A 25822-nucleotide genomic window follows, 5' to 3' on the forward strand; every position below is an offset into this window, starting at 1 on the left:
TTCCCAGGGCCAATATGTGTTTATTAAAAGTGTAAGTACTTTATGTCCTCATTATGCCTATTTTAATTCGCATTCCCTCTGTATCGTATCTGGAATACTTGACCTTTGTGTCAATATTTATCACACCAGCGCTGCTCTGGATAGGGTTGCAAGTGTTCATCCTCCCAAATCAATATGCCTTGTTTGAAGCCTTTACCATAACCTTGTTGCCAATGTATGGATTTACCCGCACACCAGTTTTGAACTTCTTTAGATACAGCCAGGACCATGCTTCTAATTGCCCTTATGCTCTGGTCGCATTATCCCGCAAAGCCCAAAATATGTAAAAGTGAAAAAAAGAAATCTGACAACTCCAACAACCTCTTGTAACACAAATACATGTTTCCCTTCATCTTACCCCATCTGGCATGATGCGTACCTCAGCTCAAAGACCTTAAAACCCTTCCTTCATAGACTGGATACTGTGCTGGTTCTACTTGGTTCTCCAATTTTGAAGATTGTCCCAGCGTTATAAATGGGACCTTTCTTCTAGACCACTCAGGTGCCATTTTGGAAAGTGAGTCTAGTAACGGGAACCTCATCAGCATAGTCAGCAATTTCCCTCTGTGGTCTGTCACACTCACATCCAGTTGAGGTGAAAGGTCAATTGCGTTGGATCACAGTGTTTTGAAAATTTCTGTGGTGGGGGAAATACAGTTGTCAGAGGATCTGTAAACCAGCAGAACTGCTGTGGAACCATAGGAGGTGGAAATATTAAAAAGGAGCAATAGTGAATTAGCAAGCGTAAAGAACAGCTGTCCAGTTCAGCAGAGGTGCAACTCCAGTGACTGAAGGTGTGCAGGGCCAGTAGTTCTGGGGGAAGCACAATCTTCTTAGTGCCTTTGTTTATTAAGAGTTTGTCCAGTAGTTTGCTAATAGTATTTTTAGTAGCCAGTTTGATTAGTGCATGGGGCTCTCCTCTCCTTGGTGTCTTGTATGAATTGTCATAGATTGGCAAGGCCTCCCTAGGACAGCAGAGCTTCAAGGGTTTCCTGCTTGATAGACCAAACAGTATCCAGGGAAGAGAGATTAATGTGTGGTCTCTTTTCAGTAAGTGGAGTTCCAATACTACCATGCTGTGGCAGAACCTATTGGTGATGAAGGGTGCTGTCAGGTTGCCTATTCAGGCAAGGTTTCAAGAAGATCCATCTAGCAGTTGCCATCTCCCTCTGTTTTCCTGGGCTCATCCCCATATGTTACATGGTGATATAACAGGCCATCCAAATGTTTTGGATCTGACGGCAAGGGAGGAAACCAATATCACTATCACAGGGATGCTCTGTTCAAGAATTCTCCCAGTCTCCCAGTCAGTAGGGTCTGTCACATTCAACTTTTAAGTTCTTCTGCCTGGACTTTCACAAAGGTGAGGATTGAGGATTAAATCAATATTAGTCATAACTAGACTTGGGAAATGCTGCATGCACTTGCGAAGGAAGGCAGTAGCCATGATCATCTAAGGCCGCACTCACAACCCATTCACTCTGTCATAGGAGAGCCTACTCTGTTACATTAGCTGTACTCTAGGGATATTTGAGCTGTTATATGATTTCTGATATAATCCAACATCTGCGACAGGGATGTAAAGGTCAATAGATGCTCATCTTTCATGCCTTTTAGAGTCCAAACCAGGGACATTATTATTTGTTTATGGTTATAAATATAAACTGACACATTCTTTTCATCTCAATATCTTTTGGACCCGATCTGACCATGGAGAAGCGAACTGAGGAATCCTGCATGAAAACATGTGTTTATTAAAGGCGCAAGTGCTTCCAGTCCTCAATGTGCCTCACTTAATTTGCATTTCCTCTGGATCTGAAACACTAGACCTTTGTGTCTATCTTTATCACAACAACGCTGCTCTGGAAAGGGCTACAGGTGTTCATCCTCCCGAGCCAATATGCCTTATATAAAGCCATTACAATAGGCTTGTTGCAAATATATGGATTTACCAATACAACAATTTTGATCTTCTTTGGATAAAACCAGGAATATGCTTATAATTGCCCATTTGCCTTGTCAGTTTTAGCCTGTGAAGGCCCTAATATGTAAGAGTAAAAAGACAAACTTCCAAAACGTCTTGGATCACCAATACATCTTACCACATCAGGTATGATGCCTGCCGCACCACAAAGATTTTAAAGCCCTACTACATAAACTGCTACATAAACTGCATACTGGACTTATTCTGTAAAGTTCTAAATGTTGAAGATTGGGACTGTTTTATAGATAGGACCTTTCTTCTGGACCCCTCAGCTGCCTTTTTGAAAGTGAGTACAGTGGCACGAAAACTCGTCAGTATAATCATCAATTTCTCTATGTGTTGTGTCAACGCTCACGTCCATATAAGTTGACAGGTCAATGGTGGGCGAGGGACAGTTGTCAGAGGATCTTACAGCAAACAAAATAACTGATATGAACATTGTCAATATTTAATGTCGAAAGGATATAACTTGTGAGCCTGAAATACATTAGTTGAACAAGCACTAAGCCGACAAGTGTTTTGAGAAAATCTTTCTTTTCATCAGGGCTCTCAGTATACATAAATCTGCTGCATATAGGCAATGGAAACAATATGTGTAATAAGCGATGTTAGTACTGGGTGCAGTCTCTACATAATTGTAATACTAGTATCAAATGACAGTCTGTTATCATTAGTATGATGTTGCTGAGTACCGGCATCAGATTCAAAGGCTGTCTTCAAATGTAAGGGTAGCTCCAATTCATCAAAGAGGTCCTATTGTCAAAATTAGTTGGTGCTTAATTTCAAAAGCAAGACGCTATCTTCACTCTGTGCAGGAGGGTGTGTTAATCATTTTCAAAGAATTTGGACTTTGTTGTCAGGCTTTGCGTAGCTCATGTGCCTGATAACGTAGAGCTGATTTCTCATGAATCTGTTTTCCCTGCAAAACTGCAAATCGTGCATGTTCGTATACAAATAACCTACTGTCATTTGATACTAGTACTACAATTATGCTATACTATACAATTATAGAGGGAGTGTTTGGCAGTAAAAGTGCTCATATGGAAGTGGTGCCCCGCCAATCATTAGTGGCTAAAGTATATTTTGAAGATCACAATGTCGGTAGGATGACAAATCCAATGGGACCTAAAAGATCTGTTGAGCATGATTGGTCATCCATCTTGAATACCTAACATACGAAAAATGTTTGGGTAGACTGGCAATGCTGAGGCAAAAAAATTAAGATATCCTCCTGGGATATGCAGGGTTTTGCCCATTTATTCCTTCTTTACTGTCTTTGCGGTACCTCGGATTTTATAGCTTTACCGGCAACTTGAATCTTAGAACAACCGATATTAGAAGGCTACACTGTCTGTTATGAACCAACAAGAAAGGGTTTGGCGGGGAGACCATTCAGAGGTCTGGATTGTGCTGTTTGTAACAATTGTAAACTGCTAATGGAAAAGCTTCCACTGGATGAAAAAGATATGCTAGCGATTAACCTAGTAATGCATGAGAAGGGGGAACCTGACCCGCACGTTTGTTTGATAGTAAATGTTTATTTTAATCCTAATAGTGAAGGATTAGCAAGGTTAGATGAGGTCTTGGTGACATATATGTTGGAAGATAACAGCTGTATAATATTAGGTGATTTGAACAGCAAATGTTTAAATGCTATCAGGGACAACAAGTAAAGGATTATGAGGCCCGGGAAAGAGGACGTATATGGAAAGAAGCATTGGGTTCCTGGAATCTCACCATAGTAAATGGTAATGTCAAGGGAGACATTCCACCAAATCTAACAAGGGTAGCCCATGGCAGGGGCTTGACTTTAGATTATGTTTTTCTGTCTAAGGATCTTTTTTAATCAAGCTGAAACCCTAAGGGTGGTCGATTTGGGAGGGAGTGATCATCGCTATTTGACTCTTTGCATCTGGGAATAGAACACAAACCCATAATCCACATGTGTGTTAAAATAAGTCGAGGGAATAACAGAGTACTCTGGCGGCTGACATTTGCCCCCTAGATTCAATACCAAAATGGCAGAGTGTTTATATTTAACTAATAGAGAAACTTTAACCTTGTTACGATTTGTCCCTTTTATACAAGATACTCTGGTGGTATCTTGATGGCTCACAATGCACTTTATGGGAATGGTAGAAAGAGACCACATAAGCATACTTTTGATGATGATACCCATAAGGAAAAGAACCATTGTAGGTGACAACTAAGGTTAATTAGGAAAATGGAGAGTCTAGGTTTTCCTCTCCTGAAAAAATAAAAGCAAGACCATTCGAATCAGATGAAGGCAAAGTGACACTTAAAATAACAGTATGACGCAGAGAGGATGCTTGGCTATTTGAATTTGAAGAGTGGGGCCTCCTTTTGGTCATTGATAAGATAGAAAAATGTGCAAAGGTCTCTGCAGGCTAATCCAATTGCAGCCAACATCTGGGTTCATTTGTTCTCAAAACTCTATGGGGAGGTTGATGTGACTCGACTATTCCTCCATCCTGCTCCATCCTGCTTGACTTATCTTTCAATCTATAATTATTTAGTTTAAATATAATATGAACCCTAAATTGTGATTTTTCTTCCACAAATAAAATTTTTATTGCATGTCTAAAATACAGATTTTTCTAAAATTCTCTAGCTCAATAACTGGGCTACGTAATTGAATCCTTTTTTTGCAGGGAACCTATTTCTCGTGAGATTTAAGTGCAGGACCAAATTCTAATGGTCATGGCGTAACACGATATATAAATCAACTATTTGTTGTGACTCTACTGTTCCTCCATCCTGCTTGACTTAACTTGCAATCTGCTTGTATTGTCTAATTATTTAATATAAATCTATATTATAAAAGTGAAAATGTTTTTGTGTCGATATTTGTGGCAAAGCGTTGTTCCTTATACAATTCCACACTGTTTCACCAATCTGCAGCACATTTTGCATAGTTGCCTGTTAAGAATCTCTCGATATTACTGGCTACATGACATTTGGACTCCCCACCCCGTTCCCTGGATTTCATCAAAAGTCAATATTTGTTTGTGGGTTTGTGGCTTGGCGAAGCATTGTTCCATATACAATTCCACACCATTTCACCAATCTGCACCAAGTTTTGCATAGTTACCTGTTACGACACAACATACATTACTGGCTACATTTGTCATGTGGACTCCCCACCCAGTTCACTGGATTTCGGCACAAGTCAGAATTTGTTTGTGGGTTGCTGGCTTGATGAAGCATTGTTCCTTAGACAATTCAACACTGTTTCACCAATCTGCACCAAAATGTGCATAGTTACCTGTCAGGACCATCTGGGCATTACTAGCTACGTGACATTTGGACATCCCATCCCTTTCCCCGGATTTCAGCACCTTCACACATGAGAAGGTTGCCTGAAATCGGCGAAACATCAATGTGGAAGGACCCGACGTGAGGAACAAAACTCAAGGTCCAAGCCATAGGATGCACGGTTTCCAAGATATTTTCACCGCAATGCACTGCAACTAACTGCACCACGCCAGGGTGAGGCGACAGGCATGGAGAGAGCACAGAAAGTCCCAGTATACAGCAGCACATCAACTCTCGCCTCAGACCAACGCCTGCTCTGGGATATGTCAGCCAGCCACACGCACCCATTCTCAGTGCAGTTTACTTCAGGGTGCAAAGCACATCAAGCGATAAGCAAATCCGAACCATGACCTACAGGGTCAGTGTTATCATGTCTGTCTACAGTACCCGTTCGGAGAACGGATACTTCTACTACTATAATATGAAACCTAAATTGTGATTTCCATCCACAAAAAAATTAAAATATTTTTGTCTGCATGTCTAAAATACTGATGTAAATTTCCAAAATTCACTATCTCAGAACTGGGCTACCGAATTGTCTCCTTTCTTGAAGGGTACCCGCTGCTAGTGAGATTTAAGTGCAGAGGCAAAATCTTGAAAAGAGAATCAGCCAATTTCATGATATTTGCCTGACAACGTTTTGGGTCTACAGAAAACGCTGTGCAAAAAACATATCTTTTAAAACTCGAATTTTGCACATGAAAATGTTATCCACATTTCGCAAAATTTGGCATTTGTTTGGCTGTGGACAAATCTTTTTTCTGCAATATTTTGTGAAGGTTCATTATTGAGTTGAAAGGTAGAAGTAGCAAATGTTTCTACTTTTTACTATGTTAATTGTCACTTAACAAAACAGAACAGAACATCATCAGTGGAATTCTAGATCAAGTTATGGACCTACTATGGGACAGCAAGAACAACTATATTCCTACATTACATTTTTCCCTATTTTGTAGTTTTATCACCTATTAGTCTTTATCAGTACTATAGCCATTTGGCCCCTATTGCTGCAGACTTTCCAGGGCATCCCTCTAGAATTATATACTTTGTGGTGCTTTGATGGACTGCACACTTTAATTTCATCACCTTTCCAGATTCCCTGCACAATCACCATCTTAGTCACTCACACAAGTTTTCAGGGAGTCTTTTACTAGCTCCGTTTTTAGATACTTAATATACCCTAATGCTCAATAAGTTGAAGTTAATATTTATAGCTGCGGTATATTGCTATAATATTCTATCAGCTAGCACAGCATAGTTATCTGCATTTAAATACCTGTTAACATTACTGTGTTGCTGAAAATGTTTTCTGAAATTCTGTTTTACCGCAGGTGCCAACCTCTCATGTTCAGGAAACTGAGGAGGGTAGCATAGACCAGGTGTGTAGTTTTTAACTACTACTTTCCTATCAGAAGATAAATGCATGTTTATTTTTCTTTTTCATTTAAGGTGCTTGGTTTATTTCAAAGGTTTCACCTATAGTCAAGCCATATAAAACAAATGTCAATACATTCCATCAATATCATAAAACCAAAAACCATAGGTATAATGTTTGCAATACAGGTTAAAGTTGATTTTCATCAATAAGTTAATGTCTTAAAAATGTCCTCCACACTCAAAACTAGCAGTAATTTAATCGTTTATATTTCTGATGATTCCTACTGATACAACTTTAAAATCGGCTTCTAAAAACCTTAATGGGGTGAAAATAAAGGTGATATTTTCCCCGGACAATATTATAAACCAACATTCTTCTACAGGAAAAAACTACTCACCTTTACAATAAAACTTTCCAAACAGAGTTCTCAGTTCCATCAATTCTGTGCAAAATAACAAAATATGCTTCAATGTTGTCACCTCACATTTCTCTAAACGGTATCTGCATGCTGCATCCTTTACTCCTCCCTGTGTATGTGCTGCTGAAACTTCCTTTGTCAAACACAAATTGAAACCCTTGGAAGTCCTAGATTTCTCTAGACAGACGACCCTCTAAATTCGATCTTGCTTTTAGGGTGGTTGAGCTATAAAGTGCCTTAATTGCGCAAATCAAGTACATCGGGCATCCCCACATTGCCTTTTTTCCTCATAAGAGGTCCCTGTCAACACTATCAAATGCTTGAGCAAGGTCGATAAACGATAGGCACACCTTGGAGCAATTTTTAAGTGCTCTGCATATCAAGATGTGAATCAGGAATAATTTGAATCCTGTTCCCACTCCTTTAACGAATCTAGTCTGGTGGATATTGTAGTCCCCCAAATTCTTCACTCACTTTGCAAGACTTTCCACAATCACGGCTGCAAACATCTTACCCATAACATCCAAGAGGGCAATAAGGCGATCATTTTTTGGATTATGCCTATTGGGGATCCCTGGGGACTATGAGAGCCGAATTCCAAGTGTTGGAACCTCTCTCAACCTCATCACCTGTTTAAATAGTAAGACTAAGATATTGGCCCTCAGGTCTGGGTCTTCTTTAAGCATGTCGTTGGCCAATCCATTGGGTCCTGTCACTCTTGAACAGCTAGCTTTCTTAATTAGGGCAATCATGTGCTCTCTTTCATATGCAATAGACTATTCCCTGGATAAGTACTCTCCCTCTGCTTCTTCAACTCTTTTTATAGCAGTAAAAAGACTTTCAAAATGTTCTACCCAAGCTTCTTCTGTGACTGCGTTGACTTGCAGTGCCATCTGCAGAGTATTTACATTATTAATCAACTGCCACACTTCGCCCATTCTCCTCTTAGCAATCGCTCTTAACATTCTTTATTCTTCAGGGCTCTATGCAAGCATACTCAAATTCTATAGTGTTGTTTCCTCTTTCTAAGTTCTGCTACAATGTGTACGTTTGGTAGGGTTTTGATTTATCTAATATCCACTCTTAGCTGGTTCCTTTTCGCATCTATCTCAGAATCATACACATGTTTGTGCCGGATGCTGCGCTTTTTATCCCCAACATTATACTCAACAAAGTACAGCAGAAATGTACAATAATCAAGCCCTGTTTGTGTTTTCCCACCGTCTCCCATCACCTATAAACTCCCTATATTTAATCGATACCTTCCCCCAAAATCTTCCAATCCTGGACATAAAATGAATCCCTTGAGTTTTCTATAGAACCCTAATTCATTTTAAGGATATCATGATGACCGTTTACAGAAGTAATTATCTCACATTTCCAAACCATAGAGATAAGCTTCCGTGACACAAACATGTACTCTAGAATCCCAGACTGCCGCCTCTAGACCATGTTGGACAGCCAGGAATGTCCCCCTGTGTTTGTCCATTTATTAAATAGAATTCTCTCAAGTTCATCTCTCTAAGCCAGGTTAATCCTCTTTCCTCTGACAGGTTCGAGGAAACTGTTGCATCCTTCAACACTTTACCTTTTTTGTCCAAAAACGGTATATTCAAGTGCCCAGAAATATAAATCTCTGGGTTGTTCATATTAGTATAACAATCATCAATTACGCCAGTGACACAATCAACAATATCACCAGAACGGATTGCAGCAGTATTCCAATACAAATACAAAATTACCTCCAGGATACGCACCGGATATGATTCAGGATCCCACCCCACTTTAATCTTTGGGATTCATATCTTCCACAATTTTCATCGATAGCCCATTTCTGATCGCTATCAATAAGGACGCTGATGGCCTGCCGCATTGGCCCCTGTCAGCCGAATTCAGGTAAATACTATATAACCAACTAATACCAGCTAATTAAATTCCCTTTTCTACACAAGTGGGCAAAGTCATGCATGTTCCAGGACCCAAATACTATGCCTTTCGTACCTGTTAACGCCCTATGTTATTTGTAACTGTTTACCACCAGGACCTCTGGCAACCAGACAAAATGCATGTTTATACTGTAAACCAATGCCTCCCTTGTCTCCCCCACCCCTCCTTTAAAGAAGGCTAAGGAACAGCCTTGAGCAAAAGGAAATGTTTCTGCAGGAATCCTAATGGAACTTCTGTGTGCCGTGAGCCAATACCTCGGTCTCAAAGGTTGTGACACCGGGATCAGATCTGATAAACCATGGCCAAATATCCACTTGTCAAAATATCTTAAATTGACACCCTGTATTTGATTGTTCTTCGTATTTGGCATGATTGATTCAACTTATCTATGCACATATCACAACAATGCAGTCAATAGTTTAGCAAAAATGCATTATTCCCACCTGGGGAAGGGCGTTCAACCAATCAGGTGGTTAGGAAACCAGGCAAGAATACAGTGGTCTGCCTGTGTTTCGCCAGCCACCTAAGGCCTTCGCCGGGTGCCCCATCTTGATTGAGGGGAGGCAACAGGGAACTCCATGTTCTTTGTATTTGGCATGATTGATTCCACTTATCTATGCACATATCAGAACAATGCACTCAATAGTTTAGCAAAAAAGCTCTACCTAGTTAAGTTCAATTGCATTAATCCCACCTGGGATAGGGCGCTCAGCCAATCAGGCGGTTAGGAAACAAGGCAAGAATACAGTGTTCGCCCGTGTTTCTCCAGCCACCTAAGGCCTTCACGGGGTGCCCCTATCTTGATTGAGGGGAGGCAACAGGGAACTCCTCCCTATTGGCTCCCCACTTCCCCGTCCACCCGCCCACCCCTCAAGACATCCTGCACCCTTCCCTGCCTCCTCCTTCCTACCTGCCCACTTACCTGCTTCACCAGTGCTTTCTGCTCTGGTTCCAGCACTCAATCCCGTCTCATCCTCTGTGGCCGCCATAGAAAGAGAATGGGAATAACTCCCTTTTTAAGTCCCTTTTCTATTTGCTATGGCAGGGGCACCTTTGTTTTTTATTTCTACTGGGAAATTGGGCTCACACAATACATGCAGAGTCTGCCATGAAAAACATATTTATCTACACCCTGGATGGCTCACTCTGTGCATCGTTACCTCCCCATTTATGCCCGCAACGCAGGGGTATTAGCTATATTTTAGCCCCTTAACTTTGAGTAAATCAGTCATATTTCTTTGGAATTAATCCATAAAACTATACATACACATTGTGAAAATGCAATTAGCAGTATTTAAAACATTGGGGGGTCATAATAAGTTTGCTGGTGCCGGAAAAGTGCAGGTAAAAGTGCTGGTAATACTGTGACCAGCACTTTTCCACACTGTCAAACTGCAACTTTGTCAGTAGGGATCAATGATTTACATCCAGCCAAGAGCTGGAGGTAAATCAGGCCCTCACTGGCATAAAAACTCCGGTATTTCTGGCACCGGAATTACCAGTGCCGGAAATACCAGCAATCCTCTCCATGGAATGGGAATTTATCACCCTTTACGCCATATGTGAAATCCTGGTAATAGCAGGATATCAGGTGGTAGAAACAGTAGTGCAGTTTCCCGATATCCCGACGGAATAACCAGCGGGATACAGGATAACTTGTAATGACCCATATAATATTACATTTTGGCAATATTCCAAACACATTTAACAAGCGTTTTTACATCAATTGCAAGAATGGGAAGAATGTATCCAGTGCCAAGTGGTCCAATTATGTACTTAAAAACTGTCCTGCTAGGAGCTAAATCTGTTTTGTATCTTGCTTCGTTTGACAACATAATTTCATACCCAAGTACAATAGCTCTCTCCATACCACCTTTTTTTTCTTTTTGCTCTTAGGGTCTCAGATATTAATGGCAAACTCCAATACTGTTACCACTTGCAGTAATGAGAAAGGGACGCAAGATTTGGAGTCATGCAAACCTTTAGTTATTGCCCATTTTGGAATCCCATGGCCCGCATCAGGATTTTTTTAACCATTCTGAAATGGTTTTGTGCAGAGGACATTTCCTCTGTACAAAACTAGGTGGGTTTTTTAACTTTTAATTCAAAACTATTAATTTGGCAGGTGGGAAACAATGGTGGTACTCCTGATACTGCCACTCTTTTACCACAGTGCCAAACTCCACTCTAGCTACAGAATGTTCCTTTGAAAAACAAATTATTGGGAGTTATAGTGAGACATAAAGCACTGAAATTTGCTGCATTAACTACATTCTAAGGACACTAGAACTGTTATCTGATTTCTGATATCCACCAACATCTACAACAGGGATGTGATGACCAATAGATGCCCAGCTCTCGTAACACTTGTGTACAGGTGCGTTATAAACGCTGTATCATATCATACCTCTTAAAGTCCTGTGATGTTATGAAGCTGGAGGTGAAGAACTGGGAAATGATTTTGTTCTATTTTTACAAATGTTAACAGACACATTCTTTTCATCTAGATACCTTTTGGACCCGATCTGACCATGGAGAAGCCAACCGAGGAGTCTGCCATGAAAAATGTAAGTATTTCCCAGGGCCAATATGTGTTTATTAAAAGTGTAAGTACTTTATGTCCTCATTATGCCTATTTTAATTCGCATTCCCTCTGTATCGTATCTGGAATACTTGACCTTTGTGTCAATATTTATCACACCAGCGCTGCTCTGGATAGGGTTGCAAGTGTTCATCCTCCCAAATCAATATGCCTTGTTTGAAGCCTTTACCATAACCTTGTTGCCAATGTATGGATTTACCCGCACACCAGTTTTGAACTTCTTTAGATACAGCCAGGACCATGCTTCTAATTGCCCTTATGCTCTGGTCGCATTATCCCGCAAAGCCCAAAATATGTAAAAGTGAAAAAAAGAAATCTGACAACTCCAACAACCTCTTGTAACACAAATACATGTTTCCCTTCATCTTACCCCATCTGGCATGATGCGTACCTCAGCTCAAAGACCTTAAAACCCTTCCTTCATAGACTGGATACTGTGCTGGTTCTACTTGGTTCTCCAATTTTGAAGATTGTCCCAGCGTTATAAATGGGACCTTTCTTCTAGACCACTCAGGTGCCATTTTGGAAAGTGAGTCTAGTAACGGGAACCTCATCAGCATAGTCAGCAATTTCCCTCTGTGGTCTGTCACACTCACATCCAGTTGAGGTGAAAGGTCAATTGCGTTGGATCACAGTGTTTTGAAAATTTCTGTGGTGGGGGAAATACAGTTGTCAGAGGATCTGTAAACCAGCAGAACTGCTGTGGAACCATAGGAGGTGGAAATATTAAAAAGGAGCAATAGTGAATTAGCAAGCGTAAAGAACAGCTGTCCAGTTCAGCAGAGGTGCAACTCCAGTGACTGAAGGTGTGCAGGGCCAGTAGTTCTGGGGGAAGCACAATCTTCTTAGTGCCTTTGTTTATTAAGAGTTTGTCCAGTAGTTTGCTAATAGTATTTTATTTTAGTAGCCAGTTTGATTAGTGCATGGGGCTCTCCTCTCCTTGGTGTCTTGTATGCATTGTCATAGATTGGCAAGGCCTCCCTAGGACAGCAGAGCTTCAAGGGTTTCCTGCTTGATAGACCAAACAGTATCCAGGGAAGAGAGATTAATGTGTGGTCTCTTTTCAGTAAGTGGAGTTCCAATACTACCATGCTGTGGCAGAACCTATTGGTGATGAAGGGTGCTGTCAGGTTGCCTATTCAGGCAAGGTTTCAAGAAGATCCATCTAGCGGTTGCCATCTTCCTCTGTTTTCCTGGGCTCATCCCCATATGTTACATGGTGATATAACAGGCCATCCAAATGTTTTGGATCTGACGGCAAGGGAGGAAACCAATATCACTATCACAGGGATGCTCTGTTCAAGAATTCTCCCAGTCTCCCAGTCAGTGGGGTCTGTCACATTCAACTTTTAAGTTCTTCTGCCTGGACTTTCACAAAGGTGAGGATTGAGGATTAAATCAATATTAGTCATAACTAGACTTGGGAAATGCTGCATGCACTTGCGAAGGAAGGCAGTAGCCTGGATCATCTAAGGCCGCACTCACAACCCATTCACTCTGTCATAGGAGAGCCTACTCTGTTACATTAGCTGTACTCTAGGGATATTTGAGCTGTTATCTGATTTCTGATATAATCCAACATCTGCGACAGGGATGTAAAGGTCAATAGATGCTCATCTTTCATGCCTTTTAGAGTCCAAACCAGGGACATTATTATTTATTTATGGTTATAAATATAAACTGACACATTCTTTTCATCTCAATATCTTTTGGACCCGATCTGACCATGGAGAAGCGAACTGAGGAATCCTGCATGAAAACATGTGTTTATTAAAGGCGCAAGTGCTTCCAGTCCTCAATGTGCCTCACTTAATTTGCATTTCCTCTGGATCTGAAACACTAGACCTTTGTGTCTATCTTTATCACAACAACGCTGCTCTGGAAAGGGCTACAGGTGTTCATCCTCCCGAGCCAATATGCCTTATATAAAGCCATTACAATAGGCTTGTTGCAAATATATGGATTTACCAATACAACAATTTTGATCTTCTTTGGATAAAACCAGGAATATGCTTATAATTGCCCATTTGCCTTGTCAGTTTTAGCCTGTGAAGGCCCTAATATGTAAGAGTAAAAAGACAAACTTCCAAAACGTCTTGGATCACCAATACATCTTACCACATCAGGTATGATGCCTGCCGCACCACAAAGATTTTAAAGCCCTACTACATAAACTGCTACATAAACTGCATACTGGACTTATTCTGTAAAGTTCTAAATGTTGAAGATTGGGACTGTTTTATAGATAGGACCTTTCTTCTGGACCCCTCAGCTGCCTTTTTGAAAGTGAGTACAGTGGCACGAAAACTCGTCAGTATAATCATCAATTTCTCTATGTGTTGTGTCAACGCTCACGTCCATATAAGTTGACAGGTCAATGGTGGGCGAGGGACAGTTGTCAGAGGATCTTACAGCAAACAAAATAACTGATATGAACATTGTCAATATTTAATGTCGAAAGGATATAACTTGTGAGCCTGAAATACATTAGTTGAACAAGCACTAAGCCGACAAGTGTTTTGAGAAAATCTTTCTTTTCATCAGGGCTCTCAGTATACATAAATCTGCTGCATATAGGCAATGGAAACAATATGTGTAATAAGCGATGTTAGTACTGGGTGCAGTCTCTACATAATTGTAATACTAGTATCAAATGACAGTCTGTTATCATTAGTATGATGTTGCTGAGTACCGGCATCAGATTCAAAGGCTGTCTTCAAATGTAAGGGTAGCTCCAATTCATCAAAGAGGTCCTATTGTCAAAATTAGTTGGTGCTTAATTTCAAAAGCAAGACGCTATCTTCACTCTGTGCAGGAGGGTGTGTTAATCATTTTCAAAGAATTTGGACTTTGTTGTCAGGCTTTGCGTAGCTCATGTGCCTGATAACGTAGAGCTGATTTCTCATGAATCTGTTTTCCCTGCAAAACTGCAAATCGTGCATGTTCGTATACAAATAACCTACTGTCATTTGATACTAGTACTACAATTATGCTATACTATACAATTATAGAGGGAGTGTTTGGCAGTAAAAGTGCTCATATGGAAGTGGTGCCCCGCCAATCATTAGTGGATAAAGTATATTTTGAAGATCACAATGTCGGTAGGATGACAAATCCAATGGGACCTAAAAGATCTGTTGAGCATGATTGGTCATCCATCTTGAATACCTAACATACGAAAAATGTTTGGGTAGACTGGCAATGCTGAGGCAAAAAAATTAAGATATCCTCCTGGGATATGCAGGGTTTTGCCCATTTATTCCTTCTTTACTGTCTTTGTGGTACCTCGGATTTTATAGCTTTACCGGCAACTTGAATCTTAGAACAACCGATATTAGAAGGCTACACTGTCTGTTATGAACCAACAAGAAAGGGTTTGGCGGGGAGACCATTCAGAGGTCTGGATTGTGCTGTTTGTAACAATTGTAAACTGCTAATGGAAAAGCTTCCACTGGATGAAAAAGATATGCTAGCGATTAACCTAGTAATGCATGAGAAGGGGGCACCTGACCCGCACGTTTGTTTGATAGTAAATGTTTATTTTAATCCTAATAGTGAAGGATTAGCAAGGTTAGATGAGGTCTTGGTGACATATATGTTGGAAGATAACAGCTGTATAATATTAGGTGATTTGAACAGCAAATTTTTAAATGCTATCAGGGACAACAAGTAAAGGATTATGAGGCCCGGGAAAGAGGACGTATATGGAAAGAAGCATTGGGTTCCTGGAATCTCACCATAGTAAATGGTAATGTCAAGGGAGACATTCCACCAAATCTAACAAGGGTAGCCCATGGCAGGGGCTTGACTTTAGATTATGTTTTTCTGTCTAAGGATCTTTTTTAATCAAGCTGAAACCCTAAGGGTGGTCGATTTGGGAGGGAGTGATCATCGCTATTTGACTCTTTGCATCTGGGAATAGAACACAAACCCATAATCCACATGTGTGTTAAAATAAGTCGAGGGAATAACAGAGTACTCTGGCGGCTGACATTTGCCCCCTAGATTCAATACCAAAATGGCAGAGTGTTTATATTTAACTAATAGAGAAACTTTAACCTTGTTACGATTTGTCCCTTTTATACAAGATACTCTGGTGGTATCTTGATGGCTCACAATGCACTTTATGGGAATGGTAGAAAGAGACCACATAAGCATACTTTTGATGATGATACCCATAAGGAAAAGAACCATTGTAGGTGACAACTAAGGTTAATTAGGAAAATGGAGAGTCTAGGTTTTCCTCTCCTGAAAAAATAAAAGCAAGACCATTCGAATCAGATGAAGGCAAAGTGACACTTAAAATAACAGTATGACGCAGAGAGGATGCTTGGCTATTTGAATTTGAAGAGTGGGGCCTCCTTTTGGTCATTGATAAGATAGAAAAATGTGCAAAGGTCTCTGCAGGCTAATCCAATTGCAGCCAACATCTGGGTTCATTTGTTCTCAAAACTCTATGGGGAGGTTGATGTGACTCGACTATTCCTCCATCCTGCTCCATCCTGCTTGACTTATCTTTCAATCTATAATTATTTAGTTTAAATATAATATGAACCCTAAATTGTGATTTTTCTTCCACAAATAAAATTTTTATTGCATGTCTAAAATACAGATTTTTCTAAAATTCTCTAGCTCAATAACTGGGCTACGTAATTGAATCCTTTTTTTGCAGGGAACCTATTTCTCGTGAGATTTAAGTGCAGGACCAAATTCTAATGGTCATGGCGTAACACGATATATAAATCAACTATTTGTTGTGACTCTACTGTTCCTCCATCCTGCTTGACTTAACTTGCAATCTGCTTGTATTGTCTAATTATTTAATATAAATCTATATTATAAAAGTGAAAATGTTTTTGTGTCGATATTTGTGGCAAAGCGTTGTTCCTTATACAATTCCACACTGTTTCACCAATCTGCAGCACATTTTGCATAGTTGCCTGTTAAGAATCTCTCGATATTACTGGCTACATGACATTTGGACTCCCCACCCCGTTCCCTGGATTTCATCAAAAGTCAACATTTGTTTGTGGGTTTGTGGCTTGGCGAAGCATTGTTCCATATACAATTCCACACCATTTCACCAATCTGCACCAAGTTTTGCATAGTTACCTGTTACGACACAACATACATTACTGGCTACATTTGTCATGTGGACTCCCCACCCCGTTCACTGGATTTCGGCACAAGTCAGAATGTGTTTGTGGGTTGCTGGCTTGATGAAGCATTGTTCCTTAGACAATTCAACACTGTTTCACCAATCTGCACCAAAATGTGCATAGTTACCTGTTAGGACCATCTGGGCATTACTAGCTACGTGACATTTGGACATCCCATCCCTTTCCCCGGATTTCAGCACCTTCACACATGAGAAGGTTGCCTGAAATCGGCGAAACATCAATGTGGAAGGACCCGACGTGAGGAACAAAACTCAAGGTCCAAGCCATAGGATGCACGGTTTCCAAGATATTTTCACCGCAATGCACTGCAACTAACTGCACCACGCCAGGGTGAGGCGACAGGCATGGAGAGAGCACAGAAAGTCCCAGTATACAGCAGCACATCAACTCTCGCCTCAGACCAACGCCTGCTCTGGGATATGTCAGCCAGCCACACGCACCCATTCTCAGTGCAGTTTACTTCAGGGTGCAAAGCACATCAAGCGATAAGCAAATCCGAACCATGACCTACAGGGTCAGTGTTATCATGTCTGTCTACAGTACCCGTTCGGAGAACGGATACTTCTACTACTATAATATGAAACCTAAATTGTGATTTCCATCCACAAAAAAATTAAAATATTTTTGTCTGCATGTCTAAAATACTGATGTAAATTTCCAAAATTCACTATCTCAGAACTGGGCTACCGAATTGTCTCCTTTCTTGAAGGGTACCCGCTGCTAGTGAGATTTAAGTGCAGAGGCAAAATCTTGAAAAGAGAATCAGCCAATTTCATGATATTTGCCTGACAACGTTTTGGGTCTACAGAAAACGCTGTGCAAAAAACATATCTTTTAAAACTCGAATTTTGCACATGAAAATGTTATCCACATTTCGCAAAATTTGGCATTTGTTTGGCTGTGGACAAATCTTTTTTCTGCAATATTTTGTGAAGGTTCATTATTGAGTTGAAAGGTAGAAGTAGCAAATGTTTCTACTTTTTACTATGTAAATTGTCACTTAACAAAACAGAACAGAACATCATCAGTGGAATTCTAGATCAAGTTATGGACCTACTATGGGACAGCAAGAACAACTATATTCCTACATTACATTTTTCCTTATTTTGTAGTTTTATCACCTATTAGTCTTTATCAGTACTATAGCCATTTGGCCCCTATTGCTGCAGACTTTCCAGGGCATCCCTCTAGAATTATATACTTTGTGGTGCTTTGATGGACTGCACACTTTAATTTCATCACCTTTCCAGATTCCCTGCACAATCACCATCTTAGTCACTCACACAAGTTTTCAGGGAGTCTTTTACTAGCTCCGTTTTTAGATACTTAATATACCCTAATGCTCAATAAGTTGAAGTTAATATTTATAGCTGCGGTATATTGCTATAATATTCTATCAGCTAGCACAGCATAGTTATCTGCATTTAAATACCTGTTAACATTACTGTGTTGCTGAAAATGTTTTCTGAAATTCTGTTTTACCGCAGGTGCCAACCTCTCATGTTCAGGAAACTGAGGAGGGTAGCATAGACCAGGTGTGTAGTTTTTAACTACTACTTTCCTATCAGAAGATAAATGCATGTTTATTTTTATTTTTCATTTAAGGTGCTTGGTTTATTTCAAAGGTTTCACCTATAGTCAAGCCATATAAAACAAATGTCAATACATTCCATCAATATCATAAAACCAAAAACCATAGGTATAATGTTTGCAATACAGGTTAAAGTTGATTTTCATCAATAAGTTAATGTCTTAAAAATGTCCTCCACACTCAAAACTAGCAGTAATTTAATCGTTTATACTTCTGATGATTCCTACTGATACAACTTTAAAATCGGCTTCTAAAAACCTTAATGGGGTGAAAATAAAGGTGACATTTTCCCCGGACAATATAATAAACCAACATTCTTCTACAGAAGAAAACTACTCACCTTTACAATAAAAATTTCCAAGTAGAGTTCTCAGTTCCATCAATTCTGTGCAAAATAACAAAATATGCTTCAATGTTGCCACCTCACATTTCTCTAAACGGTATCTGCATGCTGCATCCTTTACTCCTCCCTGTGTATGAGCTGCTGAAACTTCCTTTGTCAAACACAAATTGAAACCCTTGGAAGTCCTAGATTTCTCTAGACAGACAACCCTCTAAATTCGATCTTGCTTTTAGGGTGGTTGAGCTATAAAGTGCCTTAATTGCGCAAATCAAGTACATCGGGCATCCCCACATTGCCTTTTTTCCTCATAAGAGGTCCCTGTCAACATTATCAAATGCTTGAGCAAGGTCGATAAACGATAGGCACACCTTGGAGCAATTTTTAAGTGCTCTGCATATCAAGATGTGAATCAGGAATAATTTGAATCCTGTTCCCACTCCTTTAACGAATCTAGTCTGGTGGATATCGTAGTCACCCAAATTCTTCACTCACTTTGCAAGACTTTCCACAATCACGGCTGCAAACATCTTACCCATAACATCCAAGAGGGCAATAAGGCGATCATTTTTTGGATTATGCCTATTGGGGATCCCTGGGGACTATGAGAGCCGAATTCCAAGTGTTGGAACCTCTCTCAACCTCATCACCTGTTTAAATAGTAAGACTAAGATATTGGCCCTCAGGTCTGGGTCTTCTTTAAGCATGTCGTTGGCCAATCCATTGGGTCCTGTCACTCTTGAACAGCTAGCTTTCTTAATTAGGGCAATCATGTGCTCTCTTTCATATGCAATAGACTATTCCCTGGATAAGTACTCTCCCTCTGCTTCTTCAACTCTTTTTATAGCAGTAAAAAGACTTTCAAAATGTTCTACCCAGGCTTCTTCTGTGACTGCGTTGACTTGCAGTGCCATCTGCAGAGTATTTACATTATTAATCAACTGCCACACTTCGCCCATTCTCCTCTTAGCAATCGCTCTTAACATTCTTTATTCTTCAGGGCTCTATGCAAGCATACTCAAATTCTATAGTGTTGTTTCCTCTTTCTAAGTTCTGCTACAATGTGTACGTTTGGTAGGGTTTTGATTTATCTAATATCCACTCTTAGCTGGTTCCTTTTCGCATCTATCTCAGAATCATACACATGTTTGTGCCGGATGCTGCGCTTTTTATCCCCAACATTATACTCAACAAAGTACAGCAGAAATGTACAATAATCAAGCCCTGTTTGTGTTTTCCCACCGTCTCCCATCACCTATAAACTCCCTATATTTAATCGATACCTTCCCCCAAAATCTTCCAATCCTGGACATAAAATGAATCCCTTGAGTTTTCTATAGAACCCTAATTCATTTTAAGGATATCATGATGACCGTTTACAGAAGTAATTATCTCACATTTCCAAACCATAGAGATAAGCTTCCGTGACACAAACATGTACTCTAGAATCCCAGACTGCCGCCTCTAGACCATGTTGGACAGCCAGGAATGTCCCCCTGTGTTTGTCCATTTAATAAATAGAATTCTCTCAAGTTCATCTCTCTAAGCCAGGTTAATCCTCTTTCCTCTGACAGGTTCGAGGAAACTGTTGCATCCTTCAACACTTTACCTTTTTTGTCCAAAAACGGTATATTCAAGTGCCCAGAAATATAAATCTCTGGGTTGTTCATATTAGTATAACAATCATCAATTACGCCAGTGACACAATCAACAATATCACCAGAACGGATTGCAGCAGTATTCCAATACAAATACAAAATTACCTCCAGGATACGCACCGGATATGATTCAGGATCCCACCCCACTTTAATCTTTGGGATTCATATCTTCCACAATTTTCATCGATAGCCCATTTCTGATCGCTATCAATAAGGACGCTGATTGCCTGCCGCATTGGCCCCTGTCAGCCGAATTCAGGTAAATACTATATAACCAACTAATACCAGCTAATTAAATTCCCTTTTCTACACAAGTGGGCAAAGTCATGCATGTTCCAGGACCCAAATACTATGCCTTTCGTACCTGTTAACGCCCTATGTTATTTGTAACTGTTTACCACCAGGACCTCTGGCAACCAGACAAAATGCATGTTTATACTGTAAACCAATGCCTCCCTTGTCTCCCCCACCCCTCCTTTAAAGAAGGCTAAGGAACAGCCTTGAGCAAAAGGAAATGTTTCTGCAGGAATCCTAATGGAACTTCTGTATGCCGTGAGCCAATACCTCGGTCTCAAAGGTTGTGACACCGGGATCAGATCTGATAAACCATGGCCAAATATCCACTTGTCAAAATATCTTAAATTGACACCCTGTATTTGATTGTTCTTCGTATTTGGCATGATTGATTCAACTTATCTATGCACATATCACAACAATGCAGTCAATAGTTTAGCAAAAATGCATTATTCCCACCTGGGGAAGGGCGTTCAACCAATCAGGTGGTTAGGAAACCAGGCAAGAATACAGTGGTCTGCCTGTGTTTCGCCAGCCACCTAAGGCCTTCGCCGGGTGCCCCATCTTGATTGAGTGGAGGCAACAGGGAACTCCATGTTCTTTGTATTTGGCATGATTGATTCCACTTATCTATGCACATATCAGAACAATGCACTCAATAGTTTAGCAAAAAAGCTCTACCTAGTTAAGTTCAATTGCATTAATCCCACCTGGGATAGGGCGCTCAGTCAATCAGGCTGTTAGGAAACAAGGCAAGAATACAGTGTTCCGCCCGTGTTTCTCCAGCCACCTAAGGCCTTCACGGGGTGCCCCCATCTTGATTGAGGGGACGCAACAGGGAACTCCTCCCTGTTGGCTCCCCACTTCCCCGTCCACCCGCCCACCCCTCAAGACATCCTGCACCCTTCCCTGCCTCCTCCTTCCTACCTGCCCACTTACCTGCTTCACCAGTGCTTTCTGCTCTGGTTCCAGCACTCAATCCCGTCTCATCCTCTGTGGCCGCCATAGAAAGAGAATGGGAATAACTCCCTTTTTAAGTCCCTTTTCTATTTGCTATGGCAGGGGCACCTTTGTTTTTTATTTTTACTGGGAAATTGGGCTCACACAATACATGCAGAGTCTGCCATGAAAAACATATTTATCTACACTCTGGATGGCTCACTCTGTGCATCGTTACCTCCCCATTTATGCCCGCAACGCAGGGGTATTAGCTATATTTTAGCCCCTTAACTTTGAGTAAATCAGTCATATTTCTTTGGAATTAATCCATAAAACTATACATACACATTGTGAAAATGCAATTAGCAGTATTTAAAACATTGGGGGGTCATAATAAGTTTGCTGGTGCCGGAAAAGTGCAGGTAAAAGTGCTGGTAATACTGTGACCAGCACTTTTCCACACTGTCAAACTGCAACTTTGTCAGTAGGGATCAATGATTTACATCCAGCCAAGAGCTGGAGGTAAATCAGGCCCTCACTGGCATAAAAACTCCGGTATTTCTGGCACCGGAATTACCAGTGCCGGAAATACCAGCAATCCTCTCCATGGAATGGGAATTTATCACCCTTTACGCCATATGTGAAATCCTGGTAATAGCAGGATATCAGGTGGTAGAAACAGTAGGGCAGTTTCCCGATATCCCGACGGAATAACCAGCGGGATACAGGATAACTTGTAATGACCCATATAATATTACATTTTGGCAATATTCCAAACACATTTAACAAGCGTTTTTACATCAATTGCAAGAATGGGAAGAATGTATCCAGTGCCAAGTGGTCCAATTATGTACTTAAAAACTGTCCTGCTAGGAGCTAAATCTGTTTTGTATCTTGCTTCGTTTGACAACATAATTTCATACCCAAGTACAATAGCTCTCTCCATACCACCTTTTTTTTCTTTTTGCTCTTAGGGTCTCAGATATTAATGGCAAACTCCAATACTGTTACCACTTGCAGTAATGAGAAAGGGACGCAAGATTTGGAGTCATGCAAACCTTTAGTTATTGCCCATTTTGGAATCCCATGGCCCGCATCAGGATTTTTTTAACCATTCTGAAATGGTTTTGTGCAGAGGACATTCCTCTGTACAAAACTAGGTGGGTTTGTTAACTTTTAATTCAAAACTATTAATTTGGCAGGTGGGAAACAATGGTGGTACTCCTGATACTGCCACTCTTTTACCACAGTGCCAAACTCCACTCTAGCTACAGAATGTTCCTTTGAAAAACAAATTATTGGGAGTTATAGTGAGACATAAAGCACTGAAATTTGCTGCATTAACTACATTCTAAGGACACTAGAACTGTTATCTGATTTCTGATATCCACCAACATCTACAACAGGGATGTGATGACCTATAGATGCCCAGCTCTCGTAACACTTGTGTACAGGTGCGTTATAAACGCTGTATCATATCATACCTCTTAAAGTCCTGTGATGTTATGAAGCTGGAGGTGAAGAACTGGGAAATGATTTTGTTCTATTTTTACAAATGTTAACAGACACATTCTTTTCATCTAGATACCTTTTGGACCCGATCTGACCATGAAGAAGCCAACCGAGGAGTCTGCCATGAAAAATGTAAGTATTTCCCAGGGCCAATATGTGTTTATTAAAAGTGTAAGTACTTTATGTCCTCATTATGCCTATTTTAATTCGCATTCCCTCTGTATCGTATCTGGAATACTTGACCTTTGTGTCAATATTTATCACACCAGCGCTGCTCTGGATAGGGTTGCAAGTGTTCATCCTCCCAAATCAATATTCCTTGTTTGAAGCCTTTACCATAACCTTGTTGCCAATGTATGGATTTACCCGCACACCAGTTTTGAACTTCTTTAGATACAGCCAGGACCATGCTTCTAATTGCCCTTATGCTCTTGTCGCATTATCCCGCAAAGCCCAAAATATGTAAAAGTGAAAAAAAGAAATCTGACAACTCCAACAACCTCTTGTAACACAAATACATGTTTCCCTTCATCTTACCCCATCTGGCATGATGCGTACCTCAGCTCAAAGACCTTAAAACCCTTCCTTCATAGACTGGATACTGTGCTGGTTCTACTTGGTTCTCCAATTTTGAAGATTGTCCCAGCGTTATAAATGGGACCTTTCTTCTAGACCACTCAGGTGCCATTTTGGAAAGTGAGTCTAGTAACGGGAACCTCATCAGCATAGTCAGCAATTTCCCTCTGTGGTCTGTCACACTCACATCCAGTTGAGGTGAAAGGTCAATTGCGTTGGATCACAGTGTTTTGAAAATTTCTGTGGTGGGGGAAATACAGTTGTCAGAGAATCTGTAAACCAGCAGAACTGCTGTGGAACCATAGGAGGTGGAAATATTAAAAAGGAGCAATAGTGAATTAGCAAGCGTAAAGAACAGCTGTCCAGTTCAGCAGAGGTGCAACTCCAGTGACTGAAGGTGTGCAGGGCCAGTAGTTCTGGGGGAAGCACAATCTTCTTAGTGCCTTTGTTTATTAAGAGTTTGTCCAGTAGTTTGCTAATAGTATTTTTAGCAGCCAGTTTGGTTAGTGCATGGGGCTCTCCTCTCCTTGGTGTCTTGTATGCATTGTCAAAGATTGGCAAGGCCTCCCTAGGACAGCAGAGCTTCAAGGGTTTCCTGCTTGATAGACCAAACAGTATCCAGGGAAGAGAGATTAATGTGTGGTCTCTTTTCAGTAAGTGGAGTTCCAATACTACCATGCTGTGGCAGAACCTATTGGTGATGAAGAGTGCTGTCAGGTTGCCTATTCAGGCAAGGTTTCAAGAAGATCCATCTAGCGGTTGCCATCTTCCTCTGTTTTCCTGGGCTCATCCCCATATGTTACATGGTGATATAACAGGCCATCCAAATGTTTTGGATCTGACGGCAAGGGAGGAAACCAATATCACTATCACAGGGATGCTCTGTTCAAGAATTCTCCCAGTCTCCCAGTCAGTGGGGTCTGTCACATTCAACTTTTAAGTTCTTCTGCCTGGACTTTCACAAAGGTGAGGATTGAGGATTAAATCAATATTAGTCATAACTAGACTTGGGAAATGCTGCATGCACTTGCGAAGGAAGGCAGTAGCCATGATCATCTAAGGCCGCACTCACAACCCATTCACTCTGTCATAGGAGAGCCTACTCTGTTACATTAGCTGTACTCTAGGGATATTTGAGCTGTTATCTGATTTCTGATATAATCCAACATCTGCGACAGGGATGTAAAGGTCAATAGATGCTCATCTTTCATGCCTTTTAGAGTCCAAACCAGGGACATTATTATTTGTTTATGGTTATAAATATAAACTGACACATTCTTTTCATCTCAATGGGCCTCATTACGACCCTGGCGGAAAGTGACTGACCGGACCGCAACAGCGTAAATAGCGTTTCCGCCATTGCACGAAGGAGCAAAGTGCGGCTAATTACGACCCATCGGGCACGAGCATTACGCCATGGCGGAATCCGAAAGGCTGCGATGGCGGAAATGACCCCAAAACGGCCCTTACCGCCGCCGTACGCTGCACCAGGTGCAATACCGCCACCCATCTTAGCGGTCACCGTAATGAGCGGTCACCGTAACGAGCGGGCACCGCAAATTACGGGCACCGTAAATATACGGAAACGGAAGTAAAAGCATGTGGCCGGAACGGGAAACAGCACGCCGCACAACTATAAAATCCGAATCCCAACACAACCATTAAAAATCCGACCCTGACACACATCCCAACCCGGTAGCAACCCCAGTTAAAAAAATAAATATGGGAAAGGTAGCCAAGAAAGCGTGTGATCGCAAGCGGCAGGTCCACTTCTCCCGAGAGGAACTGACCGTGCTCACCGAGACCCTCCAGGAAAATGCCGCCGTCGTCTTCTCCAGTCAAATGACCAGGACGGCCCTTGCCAACAAGAAGGCCATATGGGCCCTGGTGGCACAGCGCGTAAGTGCGGTGGGGACAACACCCCGCACGCCACAGCAATGTCGCAAGCGGTGGGACGACCTGCGGATCCGCGTACGCAGCATACTTTCTGCGAACAGGAACATCGCCACAGCTACCGGGGGGGGTTCA

At 41.1% G+C, this 25822-nt stretch overlaps 1 long non-coding RNA gene across 1 annotated transcript; it reads left to right on the forward strand.

The window, feature by feature from the left end:
* Positions 1 to 6687: 6687 nt before the first annotated feature.
* On the forward strand, positions 6688 to 18419 carry LOC138527293 (uncharacterized). Its single transcript, XR_011283862.1, has 3 exons — positions 6688 to 6738; positions 11610 to 11669; positions 18372 to 18419. It is a non-coding gene; the product is annotated as an uncharacterized lncRNA (long non-coding RNA).
* The last annotated feature ends 7403 nt before the right edge of the window (positions 18420 to 25822 follow it).

The sequence above is a fragment of the Ambystoma mexicanum genome, chromosome 14 (genome assembly GCF_040938575.1).
Source record: "Ambystoma mexicanum isolate Mex_15411 chromosome 14, UKY_AmexF1_1, whole genome shotgun sequence".
NCBI lineage: Eukaryota > Metazoa > Chordata > Amphibia > Caudata > Ambystomatidae > Ambystoma > Ambystoma mexicanum.